Genomic DNA, 18,213 nt, shown 5'->3' with positions numbered 1-18,213 from the left:
CGTTCTTCCTCTATTTTGTATGTGGGATACTGCCACAGCATGGCTTGATGAGCAGTGCATGTGTCCACTCCCGGGATCTGAACCTGCAAACCCCAGGCCGCCAAAGCAGAGTGTGCAAACTCGACCACTACGCCACTGGGCCTCCCCTGTAGATCATTTTTTAAATGAGTGCTTACTTGCAACAATCCTCTGGCATAATATATGCTTTCATTTGTAATGTTCATTTTAATAACAGATTGTGTGTATGTTTATTTTTCCTTTTTTTTTATGGAATAAGATATGAGTTTCAAACTTTTTTTAAAATTTTTTTTACCCCCAGACGTAATTCACATATTTTCCCTAGCTCCTCTCACTGTACATTCCAGACATAATTTGCATTGTCTCTTAATTCTCCTCATTGTACACTTTGGTTAATTTCAGGGGGTTTTTTTCAATCAGATTTAAATATTGAGTGAACATGGATAAGTCCATTGTAGACCAGTACCTCTAGAATCATCATAAATGTTAGTATTCTTTGGACTTCAGTCATCAGTCATTTTATCTTTTCAACATATAAAAACTTATATGTCACCCCAGGCTGATTTCATCCCCACAATTTTTGTTTCAACACTTCCTATGAACTGATACAATGCACACCTCTATTTCTACTGAATTCCTTTTAGTTTTTCCTGAGTTCTAGAACAATATCTAATTGCTTAAATACATCTCAGTTTGGATGTTTCATGAGCACAACAATTTCAGCACGCCAAAGTTAACTCATCATTTTCCACCTAAATATGAGCTTCTTTTCACTTTTGATATCTTGTGTGAACTTAATTAATGTTTATCAAACTTTTCCTTGACCCTCCTTCCAGAAGTGAACTGGCTTAACAGTTATCACTTCTTACTGAAACTATTATGAATTCCTGACTTTGCCTTAGATCTTTTGAGTATCCAACCCATTTTCAAAATTCTGGAAACTGATGTTTCTAAAGTCACAATAACTTTTCAGTCAGTAACATGTTTTCCTAAAGAAAATTAGATTCTCTTGGATATAGTTTGATTTTCCTGAATTCACTCTAGAAGTCTCTCTCCCATCAATGTAACCAATCTCTAAACCCTACACAACTATATCTCCACCAAGTGCTCCCATGATATAAAATAAATTAAGGTTCTCTTAGTGCCATTTTCTCTCATGCTTCTTAGAAATCTCTGTAAATGGCATGTCTACTTTCTGATATTTCTTTTCATATGCCGCAAATTAAACTCTTATTCCTCCTGGAAATATTTTCTAATTCTTCTCTTTCTTTCTTATTGCTTGTTTAGTGCATATATATACATATTACAATTATAATGTCTACTTCATTGTAGCTAGTATTCACTTGTTTCCTCTGTCACTACCTAGAAGGTGGATAATATGTTTTTAATTTCTAGGCTTTTAGCATTTAGCACAAGACCTGAGATGTGTAAGATTCTTAACAACTGAGTTTAATAATTAAATGCATAATTTGACAATATGTAAATAACATATAGATAATGTTAACAGTTAGTAACCTGACAATATTTTTTAACCTTAAAGTGAGATAAAAATGTGAAGATGTAGATTGTTTGTAGAATTTATATTAAATCTCTCAGATGGCCCCATATCTCCACCTACAAAAACTCACCTCCCAAAAATAAAGAAACAAATTATGTCTAGTGATTAGAGAGTGTGTTTTGGCTCAAAAATTAAAATGTCATAATTTTATATCATGATAATTCAAAGAATAGACGTTTTTATATTTGTCTTAATAAGATACAATGATTGAGTCAATAGGAAAATAAGTTTTTCTCACATCTGGTTGCATTATAGAAGGAAATAAACCATTGAGACTGAAGCTTGCAACTCTTACTGATGATATAAAAGCCTTCGGCATAAGGGAACAGTGAGCAGCTGGCTATGATTTGATTGAATAAACATGATGTGGTTAGCAAATAAACAAACAAGTCAGATACCTGAACTAAAGCTGGAGCAGCTGTAATTGCATTCATCAAAGTTACGATGATAACTGAGACTCAATATTACTTTTCTTGTTCTTCTTAGAATGGAGAAGATAGTAGATTACAGGGAAGCTTAGAAGATTGAAAAAACTACATATGAAGAGCAGGGTGTGAGAATTTGGGGAGGGCACACTGAGTGATAGAAATCAATTCAAAATCTTTTTATCCAATCACTTGTTGATCAATTCTCAATTCTGTTGAGCCAGGCGGGAGATTTAAGAACAATTGGGAACATTGTACATTTTTATTCAATAACTGTAAACTACAAAACTATAACGGTCATTCATGTTTAAGACAATACTAGTATTTATTGAGTATATATGTATTCAATACATTAAAAAAAATATTTGAAATACATTAAAAAACATGTAATTCAGATATACTCTCAAGTTTAAAACACTCTTAGCATATTTAATTGCATTAAGTAGTTTTTAAAATTATGATACAAAGTTTATCCAGTGATCAGATTTCTGCATCTTAAAAAGACAGAAAATTTGCATGGCTCTTTTTCTCTTCCACCATCCCAAGTGTGGAGAGGTCACAGGTACCACAGGGCAACTAACATGAGAGCCTAATTTAAGAACAAAAAAGAAAGAAAGAAAAGAAAAGAAAGAATAAAGGAAGGAAAGGAGGGAGGGAGGGAGGAAGGAAGGAAGAAAGGAAGAAAGAAAAACTCGTTTGAGAGTTGGGTTCCATTTTGAGACTTTTAGTTATATTTATTTATATACATATTTGTATTTGTTTATATATTTTAGTTATATATTTTACTTCCTATGTATTGTGCTCCTACCCCATCACTACTGCAAAGCAGAAATGCAGCAACAACAGTATCTAAAGAGGTGGACTGGTCACTTCAAGCCAACTCACAGAGCTTGGCATGCATGGGAGCCAATAAGAGGGCAGGCACACTGATCAGTTCACATGCATTTTCTCCTTATCTCTAGGTTACCGCAATTCAAGAGAAGTTTTGGAAAGAGCAGTTCCTCTAGCAGAGGACACGGAGAGTTTATTCTGCTGTTTGTAGATGCGAGAGAAAAACAGTCTCCTTGAGCCAAGTTGTAATATTGGAGCACCTAAACCTAGGCTGATACCCAGAAAAACATTCTCTGAACTGTTGGAAGTTTCACTAACTGGGACCTGAACTCTAGATCCTTATATAGAACCAGCTGAGAGAGCAGATACCCCCAGAGAAATATGAGTTTAATGGTTAAAAATACCAAGCAATTCAATTGGCCTAAAAGAAACACAACAAACTAAACAACTTATAACAAATAAAGCAGAATCAGGTACCTGAGACAAGTAAGAATTAAAAATAAATTTTTATATAATCTTAAAGAATTTAGAAAAATTAGAAAGCAGAATTAGAAAACCCGAAATGAGGCAGGAGAAAGAACTGAGTGTGAAAAGATACTGGTGAAATCAAAGAATGCAAGTAATGGGATAAATATCAGAATAGACACAGAGAATGAATGAATGAGGTGGAATAATAGGACAAATAATTATCTCAGAAAGCATAAGGAAGAGAAAAAGAGATGCAATGTACATAAGAATACAGGTGACATGGAATTTGTACTTAATATCTATATAATAAAAGTCCAAAAAGACTTTGTAAAATATTAATGGCAGAGAGGAAATAATTGAAGAAATGACCAAAAATCGCCCATACTTAGAAAAGATATTAGACCTCAAAATGAAAAAGCTAATGTGTTTTTAGTTAGTATTAATAAAAACATGACTGGGCCATACTACAGTGAAAATTAATAATAAAAAAACTAGGAGAAAAATCGTTAAGCCTTTAACGAAAAATCAGGTCATCCAATGTACTTAGAAGTAGACTGAGATAAGATTAGTCAATAGCAATAATGGATATAAGATGACAATGGAGCAGTATTTTCAAAGTAGTAAAGGAGGATAATTTCAATTTTATAGCAAGATAAATAATTCTTTAAATCTGAAAATAATATAAAGATAGTCTAAGTCATACAAGATCCTCATAAAAAAAAGCTTAGAGAAAGTCAGTTAAAAAAGAGATTTATTTACAAGAATGCAGGGCAATACCTTTTTGTTCACAAAAGTAAATTAAAATAAAAAGAATATTTATAAACAACACACACACGCATTGATGAAAGTAAGACATTTAAAGAGTGACTTTTCAAAATCCCGTCTCACCTCTTCCTTATTGAAAGAACCCTGGTAGATGATTTCTTCCTTTCTTTTTCTTTCTTTCTTTTTCTTTCATTTTTAGCTATTAGGTGATAATGCTAATTGTACACTTGGAAATGATTAAGATGATAAATTTTATGACGTGTATTTTTTTACCACAATTAAAAAGTAATAATAAATACTTTTTAAAAAGATGATAAATGACTAAAAATACTTACTTATCTAGACTTTCCAGTAGACTGGAAAACAAGTCTGGCCATTGAGATGAAAGGTGAAGGTTATCCAGAAAATATTTACTTCACTAATACAGTAATCCCTGCCTGCCTGATTCAAATTTTCATCTCCTTTCACCTAAAATGTGGACAAATTGGGAAAGTTGTAAGAGTCATATTGAAAATATGGAGAAACAAATAGTTGGACTACAATGTAGTCACAAGGACAACATAGTTGAAATATGGAAAGTATCTGGCCTGATATTGTCACTGAACTACTGTGTTTTATTTACTTCAGTTTTACTATTACATGATAAACATGAACCCTTCACTGTTTATGCCACTGTAGCAGGGTTTTTTTCTTTTTTTTCATTTTTAGCTAAATGCATTTCACACTCAACAAAAAAATCAATGTATCTAGTGGAAGCCAGAAAATAAGAAAAATAAATAATATTAGTAAAGAAAACAATAAACAGGGACCGGCCCTGTGGTGTAGCGGTTAAGTGCGCGTGCTCCGCTGCTGGTGGCCTGGGTTCGGATCCCGGGCGCGCAGTGACGCACCACTTCTCAGGCCATGCTGTGACGGTGTCCTGCATAAAGTGGAGGAAGATCAGCACAGATGTTAGCTCAGGGCCAGTCTTCCTCAGCAAAAAGAGGAGGCTTGGCATGGATGCTAGCTCAGGGCTGATCTTCCTCACACACAAAAAAACGACAATAAACAGAAAACGTGAAAGGATATGGCAGAGACACACTCTAATTAAAATACTGACCACAATAATAAATGGCCTTAACTCACACACACACACAAAGGCACAAGGTAAATATAAATAAAAACAAAAAATATTTTTTAAAACCTATAAGCATGATCCAGCAATATGTTTTCTATGAAACACTTTAATGGTTACATGTGGAATGATTAAATACACAGAATGATTAAATATTTAGAGAACTGGAAAAAGATGCAGCAGACTAAGATGACTGAAAGGAAAAGAGGAGAGCAACTTTAACATCAAAACCACAATTTTAAAGCAAAATGTCTTAGTTGTCAAAGAGGAACATTAATAAATATATTCAAGCATTCATTCAACATTTTTTTGTGTGTGTACTTCATATGGTCTTGACTTGTTTGGAACCTTGAGGATGCAGTGGTAAGTAAGCCATCACCTCCATTAAATTTGCATTTTTTGGTATTCTTATATATGATTAGATATGATGTTTATGTATGGAATATTTGCTTGTGCACTAGTCCTATCCCTTCCCAAGGACATTTCTCCTGTAATTGTCCCTTCTCTCTGTTGTCTCTTCATTTCTTCCCTTTCTATAAAATAACTATGACAGACACACCATGAAATATCACAGTGCATACAGTAAAAAAATTGAGACAGTGCTGAGAATCAATCCCTATCTCCTTTAGTGTAAATTCCAGAGCTGAAGAAGCTGGGATGCTTACATCTTCTTTCCCAGACCCCCTTGTGATGAGTTTCGGATGTCAGGTGTGTTCTGCCAACTAGCTGCATCATGTGAGATTTGGAAGCTGCCCTGGGGTAAGAGCATGTCTTGCTGTTTTAGTTATTGCTGTCAGGCAAGCAAAGTCTTAGAAAAATTGGAGGCATTTGACAGCAGAGTGTCCTATATGTCATTAGCTTAGTGAGTGTATAGAGACAAGTGGAGGAATGGAAACTGTAGCAGACACAGCTTTCTGGAGCCTGGAGACTAACTTCACTGCCGTCAAGTGGTGATTGCAAGAGTGGTAGTCGCTTTCTAACAGTTAAATACCTGCTACCTTGAAGTCAATAGTTCAGATGGAGGATTCCTGATTCCCTGTATTACTGGGGACATGTCCAGGAAGAAAATTTACCCCAAATATTTCAAACGAACAATCTTAAATGGAATACCAACAGAGGTATGGGCAGGGGTAAGGGAGCACAAAAAGAATGTTGACGCACTCAGCAGGCATTACCATCCCTAGGGCTGAGGAGGCAAGGCGAATGAAAACTACTATTGGAGCCCAGAGAGAGCTTAAACTGTGGAGGAAGCACGAGCCAGCAAGAGCTGATGTCTTGGAGGAACACAGCTACTACCAGAGGTCGATATTATTATTTTAATAACTAATTATTTGTGTTAAATCTATTTCGTCTTAAAATAGTTTGTGTGGTTTCTACTTCCTGTGACAAAGTCCTAAACTCTGAGTAATAAAGTTGTCGTCCTGACTCCATATCCTTACCGAACCATTTCTATGCAATTCTTGACTGTAACTAAAAAGAAGTTTATACACTCCCTGTCTCCATTTCTTCTCTAATTTTCTCTTTGACTTGCCCCATAGAGGCATTCTTCCCCTCCTCTTCAAATCAAGTTTTTGTCCAAGTCACTAGTGGCTTTCATTTCGTCAGCTACAGTGATGAATTTTTAGTTCTCATCTCTCTTGACCACTTAGTTTCTTCACTTGCCGCAGCACTCTATTGGTTTTCCTCCACCGTACATTACTTTACAGAATCCATTCTTGAATTACTTTCATCATTCCAAACTCTACATATCTGACATATTGGTTTGAATTCTCAGATCTCTTATCTTTGCTTGCTGTTCAGCTGATCTCATCTGGGCCTGTTGTTTTCAACACAATCTCTTGTTCTGATGATTCACAAATTTATATCTCTGGACTTCCTTTTCCCATATTTCAGCCTCGTACAAATGTCTCCTCAACATGTATATTTTTATAAGCAATGATTATTTCAAATGTAACTAACTTAATCTTTCCATAATCTGTCCCATTTACTAAACAGCCTTTCCACCTTCTCTGGTGTTCAGGCTAAAATATTTGGGGTCATTTTTGACTTCTCTCTCTCTCATATTTAATAGCAAATTTGTTAGGAAATGCTGCTGGATCTACTTTGAAATTCATCCAGAGGCTCTCCACCTCTCGCCATGTCCACTGCTAACACTTTGACCCAAGCCATCATTGTAACTTTGCCTAGATTACCAAGACAGTTTCCTATACTCCTCATGTTTTAGCAATTTTACTCTTACTTTGTTTTCCACACAGAATTCAGAGTGGTCCTTTAAAGCCGTAGGTGAGGTTATGCCATTCCTCCACAGCAGACACTCTAAATGGTTCATATCTCACTCAGAGAAGCAGCCAAAGTCATCGCACAGTCTAAAAGCCCACCTAATACAGCCAACTGTTTCCTCTCATTTTCCCCTCCTTCATCCTGCCTCAGCCACAAAAGCCTCTTTGTTCTCCTCAGAGGCCAAATTTGCATTTATTTCAAGGATTTAGCAGTTGCTATTCTCTTTGCTGGAATGCTCTCCTTTTAGAAATCTGCATGATTTGCTTCCTCTCCTTTTCCTCAATATCCTATATAAAATAACACTTTGCTTTTGACCTCCATTCCTTAAATTAACTGTATGACTACTTAACATCTGTGTATTGTTGTGCTTGTATGTTTGTGTGTGTGCATGTGTGTATATATATTTCTTTGATGTTTCTGTTCCAACACTAAAATGTGAGCTCCATGGGAGCAGACATTTTGTCTAATTCAGTGTTTGTGGTAGTCAGACTTCTAAGATGGCTCCCATTGATCCCCAACTCTTTGATTTTTGTCATTGTGTAATCCCCTTTCCTTAAGTGTAAACTGGACCTAGTGACCTGCTTTGAATGAATAGAACATGACAAAAGTGATAGGAAGTCACTTCTGAGATTTGGTTACAAAAGACTGAGACTTCCATATTGCTAGTCTCTCTCTCTCTCTCTCTCGCTCTCTTTGGTTCTTCTTGGATCCTTGCCCTAATGAAGCAAGCTGGAGAGGCACATGTGACAAGGAATTGAGAACAGACTCTGGATAACCACTAGTAAGGCACTGAGGGCTTTAATCCAACAACCATTGAGCAACTGAATTCTGAATCACATAAATGAGTTTAGAATTTGATCCTTCCTCAGTCAAATCTTCAGAAGAGATCAAAGCCCTGACTAATATTTTGAATGTAGCCTGTAAGAGACCCTGAAGGACTCAGAGGACTCAGCTAAGCCATGCTAAGATTCTTGCCCTCAGAAAGTATGAGCTACTACATGTTGTTTTGATCCATTAAGCTTTAGAGTAGTTGTTACATAAAAGATAAATACAGTCATCCTCCAGTATCTGTGGGGGATTTGTTCCAGGACCTCTGCTATACCAAAATTTATGGAAGCTCAAGTCCCTTATCTAAATTGGTGTAGTATTTGCATATAACCTATGCACATCCTCCCGTATACTTTAAATCTTCCCTAGATTACTTATAATACCTAATACAATGTAAATGATATGTAAATAGTTGTTATACTGCATTGTTTAGGGAACAATGACAAGAAAAAAAGTCTATACATGTTCAGTACAGACACAACAATCGTAGGCCTTTCGAGCTGTAGTTGGTTGAATCTGCAGATGCAGAGCCAGAGAATATGAAGGGCCAACTGTAGTAGAGTACCGTATCCTCTCCATAGAGGAAGCACTCAATAAATATTAAGATAACCATACGGAATTGTCATTTTTGTAGGTCAAAAGGATTCAAATATCAGTATTTTCAAAAAGTTCAATATATATTTATTGAAAGGAGTAATAAAGAGCTTGAAGAAATATAAACAGGGGCTAAAAGCAATAAAATTGCTTAGTACTTAAGTAATTTAAAGCAGTTAAGAGGGAACCAGTATGACTGAGTGAAAAAGAATAATATGAGGCCAGGAAACCCTTCTGAATTGTTACTTTGTCACTTTCTGGCAATAAAATATTTGGTAAATTATTCTCAAAGAATTTTTTTTAAATACACAGTACTAATTATTTTGGAAGGTTGTTGTGAAGATGAAATGATAACCACTCGAGTGTAACGAGCTTACTGCCTGACACAGTGACTTTTTAATAAGTTCTTGTTCCCTTCCCAAGCAAAAATATTGCTTATTTTACTAAATATTAATGTAGATTTTGGGGCTTTTCAATATTTTGAGGAAGCTGAATAACAAAGAAAACCAGCCAAATATTTTTTGTAAATACATTTGAGTCCTAAATGATCTTTCTCTATACAATCTAGTTTTTAACATTAATCATTTATAATTTTATTTGAAATATTTATTTTTATAGAGTCAAGATAATACTGTTGAGTCATTTAATCAATCAGATCTAAGGCAAATATTCCCAGATAGAATCATACTTCAAAAAGAAAATGATAATCTTACTTTTGAGTCAAAGTCATATATTTAGATTCAGAACTAGACCTTTCAGTAACAGCTTCTATAAAATATTCAAAAGCCAGAAGATATTTGTCTTGAATGTCAAGTAAGAGACACTCATTTTAGAAACAAATCTTGGTGATTTATGTCTGATGTTTTTTCCATGTTTTTTAATTCAGATACATTATCAAGTTAAAACTTTTAGAAATAATGAAGAAAAATGGTGGAAGAAGAAGGAAAATGTCTTTAAATATATTTAAGAAAGCTATGAGAGATATTTTTATGATGGTTATCCAAGTACAAAGAAAAGCAATAACAATTTGGAGAATATTTCCTTGTGTTTGGAAAGCATAGGAAATGGGCATGTATATAGACATGATATATGATATACAATAGTGTATATATGATATCTGATTTGAGGAAGAACTATGAACATTGGTTAACTACCAATGGTCTCAACATTATAAATATTTTTATAGTAAGTTTTGCATTTTAAAATATATCTGAAATTCCAAACTATTTTATTTGATTTGGATGATTCCAGATATGTCTTTTTTTCAGTAGACATCTAGTTATTTGAAACACATAGAGCTATGGTTTCACATAGATAAGAAATATAAACAATTGCCTGAATTCAATTCAATTATAAATGAAAACAACTAATCATGAAATTGAAGTTCCTATTGTGATTTATGAAATAAATATATTAGTGTGGTATGGATGTAGGCGACATATCAAAAATGGAAACAAAATATGTATATGGCGGAATCATCTGAGAGTGCTAGAAAATATGAATATCATTATGGACTTTTATACTTTGGTCATTTTTAATGATAAAAATTTAAACCTGTTGATGAAATTTTTCTTTTTATTTATGAAATGTGAGATTGATTGTATTTTATTATTATAAATAATAATGATAATAATATAATCCCAAGATATTTTTTCTTGTTTTCCACTTCTGAGTTTAGTAAAATTGAATAAACACATTTTTTATTACAATATTTTTTCTTATATAGTACTTTTTAAATTATGAAAGTAATATATGCTTATTAATTAAAATAAAAAATATAAAAAAATAGAAAGAAGGGAAAATTCATAATGTTCCCAATCCTGAAATACTGCATTGGTTGAATATTCTGGGACTTTGTAAAGCCTGCATTTCACCTGCTGTATAGATAGCAATAACTAGCTTCTGTGGGCTCAAAAATTGGAAAGGACCCCAAAGGAATCAATGAACTGTATGTCAGAGGGACCAAATGTAAATAAATAAATAAGTAAATGTTTATATATATATACACACACACACAACACATATACATATGTTGATATATATATATAAAACATACATGCCCTATATAAAGCACACAATACATAATAAAAATCACATTTGCATAAAATATCACCTAGAAGTGCATAAGAAATTTAATAACTGGAACTGACTCTGAAAAAGTAAAGTGAGTGACTGAAGTAACAATGATGTGATGGAGCATGTTCACTGTCCACCTGTATCAGGCATTTCTTATACTCCAGTTCAAGTCCTCGAGGTCTCACTTGTTCAGTCTCAGCTACACCGCATCTGCCTGGGCTCTAACTGGCTTCCATCAGTACCATCCAAAATAGTTCTGCCCACAACCTACAACACTTGGCTCTCTCACTGAGGCTTCTCTGTAGATTTGAGATGGGAGACACCATAGGATCCATTCATATCTGCACAACCAAAAATACAGAAGAGATCATTTCCCTTGGGATGAACGCTTGACAAATGGGAATTGGAGCCAAGCAAATTAATTTTTTTGTTTTTCTTCCTCTGAGATAGTCCTGGGATGCAATTGTTCATAAAGCGTATTGTAAGATGGTTTTACAAAATCCTGGAAATCTCAGTAATGCGTCAGGTATTAGCTCTCCCACCTCCCTTCCCTAACTTGCTTTTTTCCCCTTTCACTCCGTTCTCTGGAATCACAATTCCTAATAGAATGGTTGTATATAAACTTTTGCCTGGATGTCTACTTGTTGGCGAAAAGAGGCCAAAATGATTGATCTCTGAAGTGTTCCTAGAACCAGCTCCTCAGGATGGCATTTTGGAACTGGATTACTCTCTATCCTGACGGCAATAATTTGCTCTTAGTTAACCCCTGGCATGCGGTGACATCATTATCTCTCATCTATTATTAATTGAGATCAGGTACATTCAGCAAGTGAAATGCTGATACGTGCAGTAACTGTGGGGCTTGAATTAGGGAATCAATGATAATTATAAGTAACATTATAAGAAACCTTGCCTAACCCAGAGTCACAAAGATTTTTCCCATATGTTCTTTTCTTAGGTGTTTTAGAGTTTTAGCTTTTACATTCAGAACTATGACCCATTTTGAGTTTTATTTGTTTTATGATGTAAATAAAGAGTTGAGGTTCATCATTTTCCCATCTAGTTATTACAGCAAAGATCCATTTAATTATCTTTCTTATGTGGGCAATCACCTATTAGCAAACAAAATGTGCTAGATAATATGAAACAATATTAGCAGGTAATAGTGTGATTTCCCTATTAAAAAAGATCCATATATTTATTTGAAGCTATGCAAATTCTAGTGTTTTGAAACATTTTTCCTGTGGAATGAAATAACGTTTGTCTTAAAAAAAATATGTCATTAAATTCTAACATGCTCTAGTAAAATATTTTGAACTTTGTTAGAACCCATACAATCTGATTTTAAAACACTGTTTAATTTTTAATGTATACTCTTCCAAAGAAATGTGCTAGTTTGTACTCATTTGCACGCTTTGCTCCTCTAACCTGCATTGCAATGTGTTCTTGAAGTGTGCACTTGGAATCTCAGATTAGGTTATAAATTGGTCAAAAGAAAGGACATCTTTCTTTCCAAATTTGGAATTACCTTATGGAATGTAGTATTGAATTAGGCAAAAAATGTAATTTTCCAATTCTTTTTCATTTTAATGATTTGAAATTTAGCTAACAAACAAAATACCCAATATTTGGTGGCAGATGTAAGCAAAGAAGTTGAGTTTCATGATATCTATTAACTACAAAATTCAGAAAAAATGCAAAAAATAGGCATAATTCTCAGAAAAAAACATAAAGTGTAGAGTATACATTAGTGAATTTTGCTACAGTAACAAGTAATCCCCCAAACTCCCATGTCTTACAAGAAACATTCCTATATCCTTCTCATTACACACTAGGGCTGTGAGTTAGCTGTTGCAGCCCTCTTACATCTGTCTAAACATTCTAGAATGGAAGTTAAAGTGCACCCCTATTTGAGGCATGCCATTGTTTTGGCAGAGGAAAAGAAGATGAAAGCCAGCAAAAATATGCAATGGCTTAAACCATTTGTTCAGAATTGTCACAGATCATGTTTGCTCAAAGCTCCTCGGTCAAAACAAGTCACATGTCCAATCTCCACTTTCAAAGGACATGCCCTCATATGGCATTAGATAAGGAGATATAATCTCGCATCACAAATGGGAGGAGAAAATAATTAGGCAAATTAATATTGTCTGTAATGAGAGAAAAAATTAAAAACAAAGAATTGATTTAAGTTTGTACTTCCTTTAAAAGAATTGGTAAGTTACTTTTTTTTTGTGGTAAGAATACTTAAGATCTTCTCTCTTAACAAATTTCAAGTATACAATATGGTATGAGTGCCTATAGCCACCATGCTATACATTAGATCCCCAGAACTTATTCATCTTATAACTGAAAGTTTGTACCTTTCATCAGTTATGCCTCAATAAAGCTGGGAAAAACAAAAAGATGTAATCTTACAATTGAACAATAATACTACTTTTTCTTTTACAAACTCTGTTTATCTAATTCAAGAGACATATAAGTCTTCCAGCCTCCACACCACCAATCCAAAAAATGGGCTTTTATTAAGGTCTGATGTAATTGTTAAAATTCTCTTACTTAGATAATTGTTGAGAAGTGAGTGGTTTGAACACTTACAGAATGGAGATTTTATAGGAGTGCATCTTTTAATTAACATAAAATGACTACCACACAAAAGTGAAGTGAAAGAAATTTTCTTTAATTTTTGTTTTATCTCCTAAGGTTAGGAACGTTAGCATACCCGAGCTTTCCCACAGAGACAGCTGACACTTGTCATCCCCAAATATTGAAATTTGTAGCTCATATTTCATGTCCTTTTCCTTTCAAGATTCTGTCATGAGAGATCAGTAGAGTTATCAGCTTTCATTGTGCAAAACTGTATAAACTTAACTGTGGGATATCTAACAGTAGCTTGTTTCAATATTTGGCAAATTTGAATAAAGTCCAGGAACAATAACCATATAGTATTGTTAGCTTTACTTTGTTAACCTAATATGTCAAAGAGCTACACATGTAGCTATACAGAAATTTGCTAGAATGACCAATTCAGGTCAGAGATCACACAATTAGGAATTAATTTTTAATAGGAGTGCTTGTATTTTTTTGTAAAATTTTATAATCTATAAATTATTCTTCATAGTGGTTTTTCAACAATTTTGTTAAGTTCGGCAGAAAATCTAGAATTAAAGCATTAACTTATAAGCAACCAAATATCAAACCACAAAACTAGGGTTTGGTGACATTGCTGAAGATTTCACTGTTTTCCATTATGTCACTATATTTATTAATTCTAGAACTTGCTCACATTTGAGCAAAGAATTGAAATATATATATATTTTCAAAGAAAAAAAAAGCCTCACACTATATGTTTTAAGTAATACTCTAGGAGGATACTTGCCAGTGTTTCAAGGATATGGTGGCCATGAAAATGCTCCACTCAGATCTCTTGCTGTGGGTCCACACTTCTGGAAGCATAACCATATTCATGTCAAAGACATGCTTCTCAGACTGCTCCCAACCAGTGACTGAAGATGGTAGATATAGTAGAGCCAAGGCGCTTCTGACTCTAAAAACCATGGCTTCAGACTTCCCGTGGGCCTGGCCAAAGCTTCCTCAGATCTAAACTATAGTCCAAGACACTTTCTGCCCAACTCTCCTTACGTCTTCTTCTCATTTTACAGGTTTCATCCCTGTGTGAAAGTCTGAAGCCTCTCATTCCCTAGTCTTGCATCTTCTTTATCTTTTCCAGGTCTATCCTCAATAAAACCCTTCACATCTAATCCCCTCTGGAGGAAGTGAACTAACTCAGGTAGCAGCAATAGTTCAAGAAAAAGGTAGTAGATGTTACCTGGAGATTGACTTCCCATCTGACAGGCAAAGGAGATGCCATATGGAGTGGTAGGCAGGATATGGATTGTCCCCAGCACAAGAAAGGGTCCCAATTGCTCATGGTTTCACCTGTGGTGACTGAGAAATTGGTCCAGTGAAGGGGACTATCATTGCAGTGACAATGATTCGGGCATTTGTAAGATTTGGAGGAAATCAATGCCTTCAGGGAAAGAAGAGTTGACTGTTTTTTTATAAGCTTTATAGATGCCCCGTGGAGAGCTGATAAGAAACTAGGGCTGTTGGTAAAATGTGAGACCCTGATATAGGGATAAGGACATCTAGATAGATTATCTAAATAGATGCTCCTGAAGAAGTTGTCTCTGCTGGACCCCCTGAATCCTCAGAGTTCATAGAGGTAATCCACCACCCCTCCTGAGTGAAAGCTAGCACTTTATCCATGCTAGAAGACACTGTAGTGGCCTCTCCCACAAGCGTTACAGGTGACCATCTTCCCTCAAGGTCTCCATTTCTTCTCCCTTGGGTCACAGGCTGACAACTAGCATTAAATTGCAACATAATCCAACTGGAATGTGTTGAGCCTGATAACAAAGAGAGTAAACACCAAAAGAGCTATAAGAATTAGCTGACAAGTATTGGCAGGAGTCGAGGGAATAACCCAGGGATTGCATTTTGGGGGTATTTAATTAATAGACCAGAACATCATAAGACAGAATAAGCAAGCATTCTTCTCAGGACATGGGGATTGAACACTTGAGCAAGAGAATAGGGCAATCTCACTGCTCTAGAAGAACGAAGAAAAGTAATGTCTCATGTTGAATAACAGACATAGCTTAGCTGCCGTGGCAGAATAAAGAAGCTGCAGGAAGAGAAAATGCTGGATAGAACATATTATGTGGGTCCAGAAAATCTACAATAGGATAGCATTTGATAGGAGGAGCCAGAGTACACACCATTCACCAAGGTCATCAGAAATGCATTGATGAGAGCGCACCAGTACCACAAAAAGTTAAATGGTAGTTCTCCTCTGTAAGGCCAGGTTGATGACAGAAAAGGTGGTAGCAAAGCTGGAACTGTTAATATCTTTGGAGATGAGGGAGAGATCTCAAAATAATAGGAGCGAACACCAATGTCAGAAAAGCAGCTAAGGTGCATGACCTAAGGGTATTGGTAGAGAGGGAGCTGAGTACAGTGTTCCTATGGGTAAAATAGACAGACAGCCAAACAGAGTACTGGTTAACATCTACAATAAGAAAATGGCAAGAACGTTGGAGCAAGAGGAGGAGAATGGTCACTGCAATAAAGAGTCACAATTCCTTGCTCAGTTCCCGGAACTGTGTGTATTTTCAGATCTGTAGCCCGTTTACTGGCGAAGATAGATACCTAGGCGAAGGGGTTTTTGCAACAACAGTACATATTGTAATGAGTTCTTCAGTTCTTCTGGCCATTTACTTCGGTGGCAGCAAATTAAGGAGAGCTGCAGTTTGATTCCGGAGGCTGTCTGCTGGCAGAATTCCTTTTTCATCCAGGAAGATCAGTCATTTTTTATTAAAGCCTTTAACTGATTGGCTGTGGCACACTCATATTATGGAGGATAATCTGCTTTACTCAAAGTCTACTGATTTAAATATTAATCTCATCTAAAAAATACCTTCACGGAAACATCTAGAATAATATTTGACCAAATATCTGCTTACCATGGCCTAGCCAAGTTAACACATAAAATTAATTATCACGTCATGTAATAGTTTTTCTTTCTTCATTTTTTCTTCTTCCTCTCTTCTTCTTTCTCCTCCTCCTTAGTATCTCTGTCTTTGTGTGGGAAGGAGATTAAGAGGTAACAACCAAGAAAGCTACATGCAGGCACTAACCATCTGCATTCTTATGGTAATCAATGAAGATCAGACAAAACTGAGAAATCGTGATTGCTGTAAACTAGTGTTATTAATCATGACACCGAGGTTATGTGTGAAATAAACATTTTGATTCTATATTTCTCACTTGCTGATTCCTAGTTTACCTCCCAATTAACTTATGGAGTTCTTCAGTTTTTACTGGCAACAACGATTAAAAAAAAGAACCTTAATATAGTTTTCCTGATAGTAATGCACAAGAAAACTGCTTTGTCTGATAAATCTAAAACTCATTCAAAAGACTGCAATCTTTGCTTCTGTGCTCTATGTTAAATGTCATCTATGTTTGACTATTTACTCAGAGCTAAAACTAATACTCAATTAGTGTGATATGATACATTTCATAGTCGATTTTTCAAGATGATCTGAGGGAGATTCAGATAATGTCACCAAACCAAGCTGTGGGGTGCTTTTCATCCTATTGTTTCAAATATTGAGGACTGTTTCTTATGCAAAAAACCTCAATCTACCATTCTCATTATTTATTTTCTTGTTATATAAGCATGCAACAATGTTCAGGAAGCGCTAATTTCTATTTCTTGCACTTTGAAAAAGAGGCAGTATGGAATGACAAAACACTAAACTTTTAACTAATTGGCTAAATTCACTAATGGGGAAATTTTGATACATTCATCTAATCAAGAAATGTTTGTTGAGAATCGACATCACCCAGACACTGTACTAGTCACTGAAATTATTGTGGTAAATGCAAGGTACCCTGCCTGCTTCTTCTTGGAGCTTGTAGACTATGGAAAGGAGATAGAAATAAAAATGTCAGACCAGTTATTATAGAATGGGAAGCACAGGGTGTTATGATCTGGGGCCCTAATGAAGATAAGAGTCAGGCAGCTTGATTTATTCAAGTATAATGGAATGTTTGGAAGATAAGAAAAAATATTCGTGTATTTATTCATGTATTTATTGGTAGAGCAGTCACTAGTAAGCTTAGGGTTATTAATTGGCCTAATTTCAATATTGTTGTGTCTCAGGGAATACAGAGGCCCAAGGAGAGGGAGAGAGATGGGGGCATGGCTGGTCAGTGGAGCAGACAGAACACATACAACAACATTTATGGATTAAGTTCGTCTTGTATGGGCACGGCTCATGGCGCCTCAAAACAATGACAATAGTAACATCAAAGATCACTGATCACAGATCATCATAACAGATACAATAATAAAAAGTTTGAAAGATTGTGAGAATCACCAAAATGTGACACAGAGACAGGAGGTGAGCAAATGCTATTGGAAAAATGGCACCGATAGACTTGCTAGATGCAGGGTTACCAAAAACCTTCAATTTGTAAAATGTGCCATATCTGCAAAGCTCAATCAAGAGAAGCGCAGTAAACAAAGCACAATAAAGTGAGGTATGCCTGTAATGGTAGAGGCACTTATAATTTTATTCTTTGTTGTAATTGTATATTCAACAATTTTTATAAATATACATTGAAATTTATCTCTTAAATTAAGCAGAATGATAAACTGGATTACATATCTTGGAAATACGGTGTTT

This window comes from Diceros bicornis, chromosome 20, assembly GCF_020826845.1.
Source record: "Diceros bicornis minor isolate mBicDic1 chromosome 20, mDicBic1.mat.cur, whole genome shotgun sequence".
Taxonomy (NCBI): Eukaryota; Metazoa; Chordata; class Mammalia; order Perissodactyla; family Rhinocerotidae; genus Diceros; species Diceros bicornis.
The sequence above is the reverse complement of the archived record's forward strand: the minus strand, read 5'-3'. Positions refer to the sequence as shown.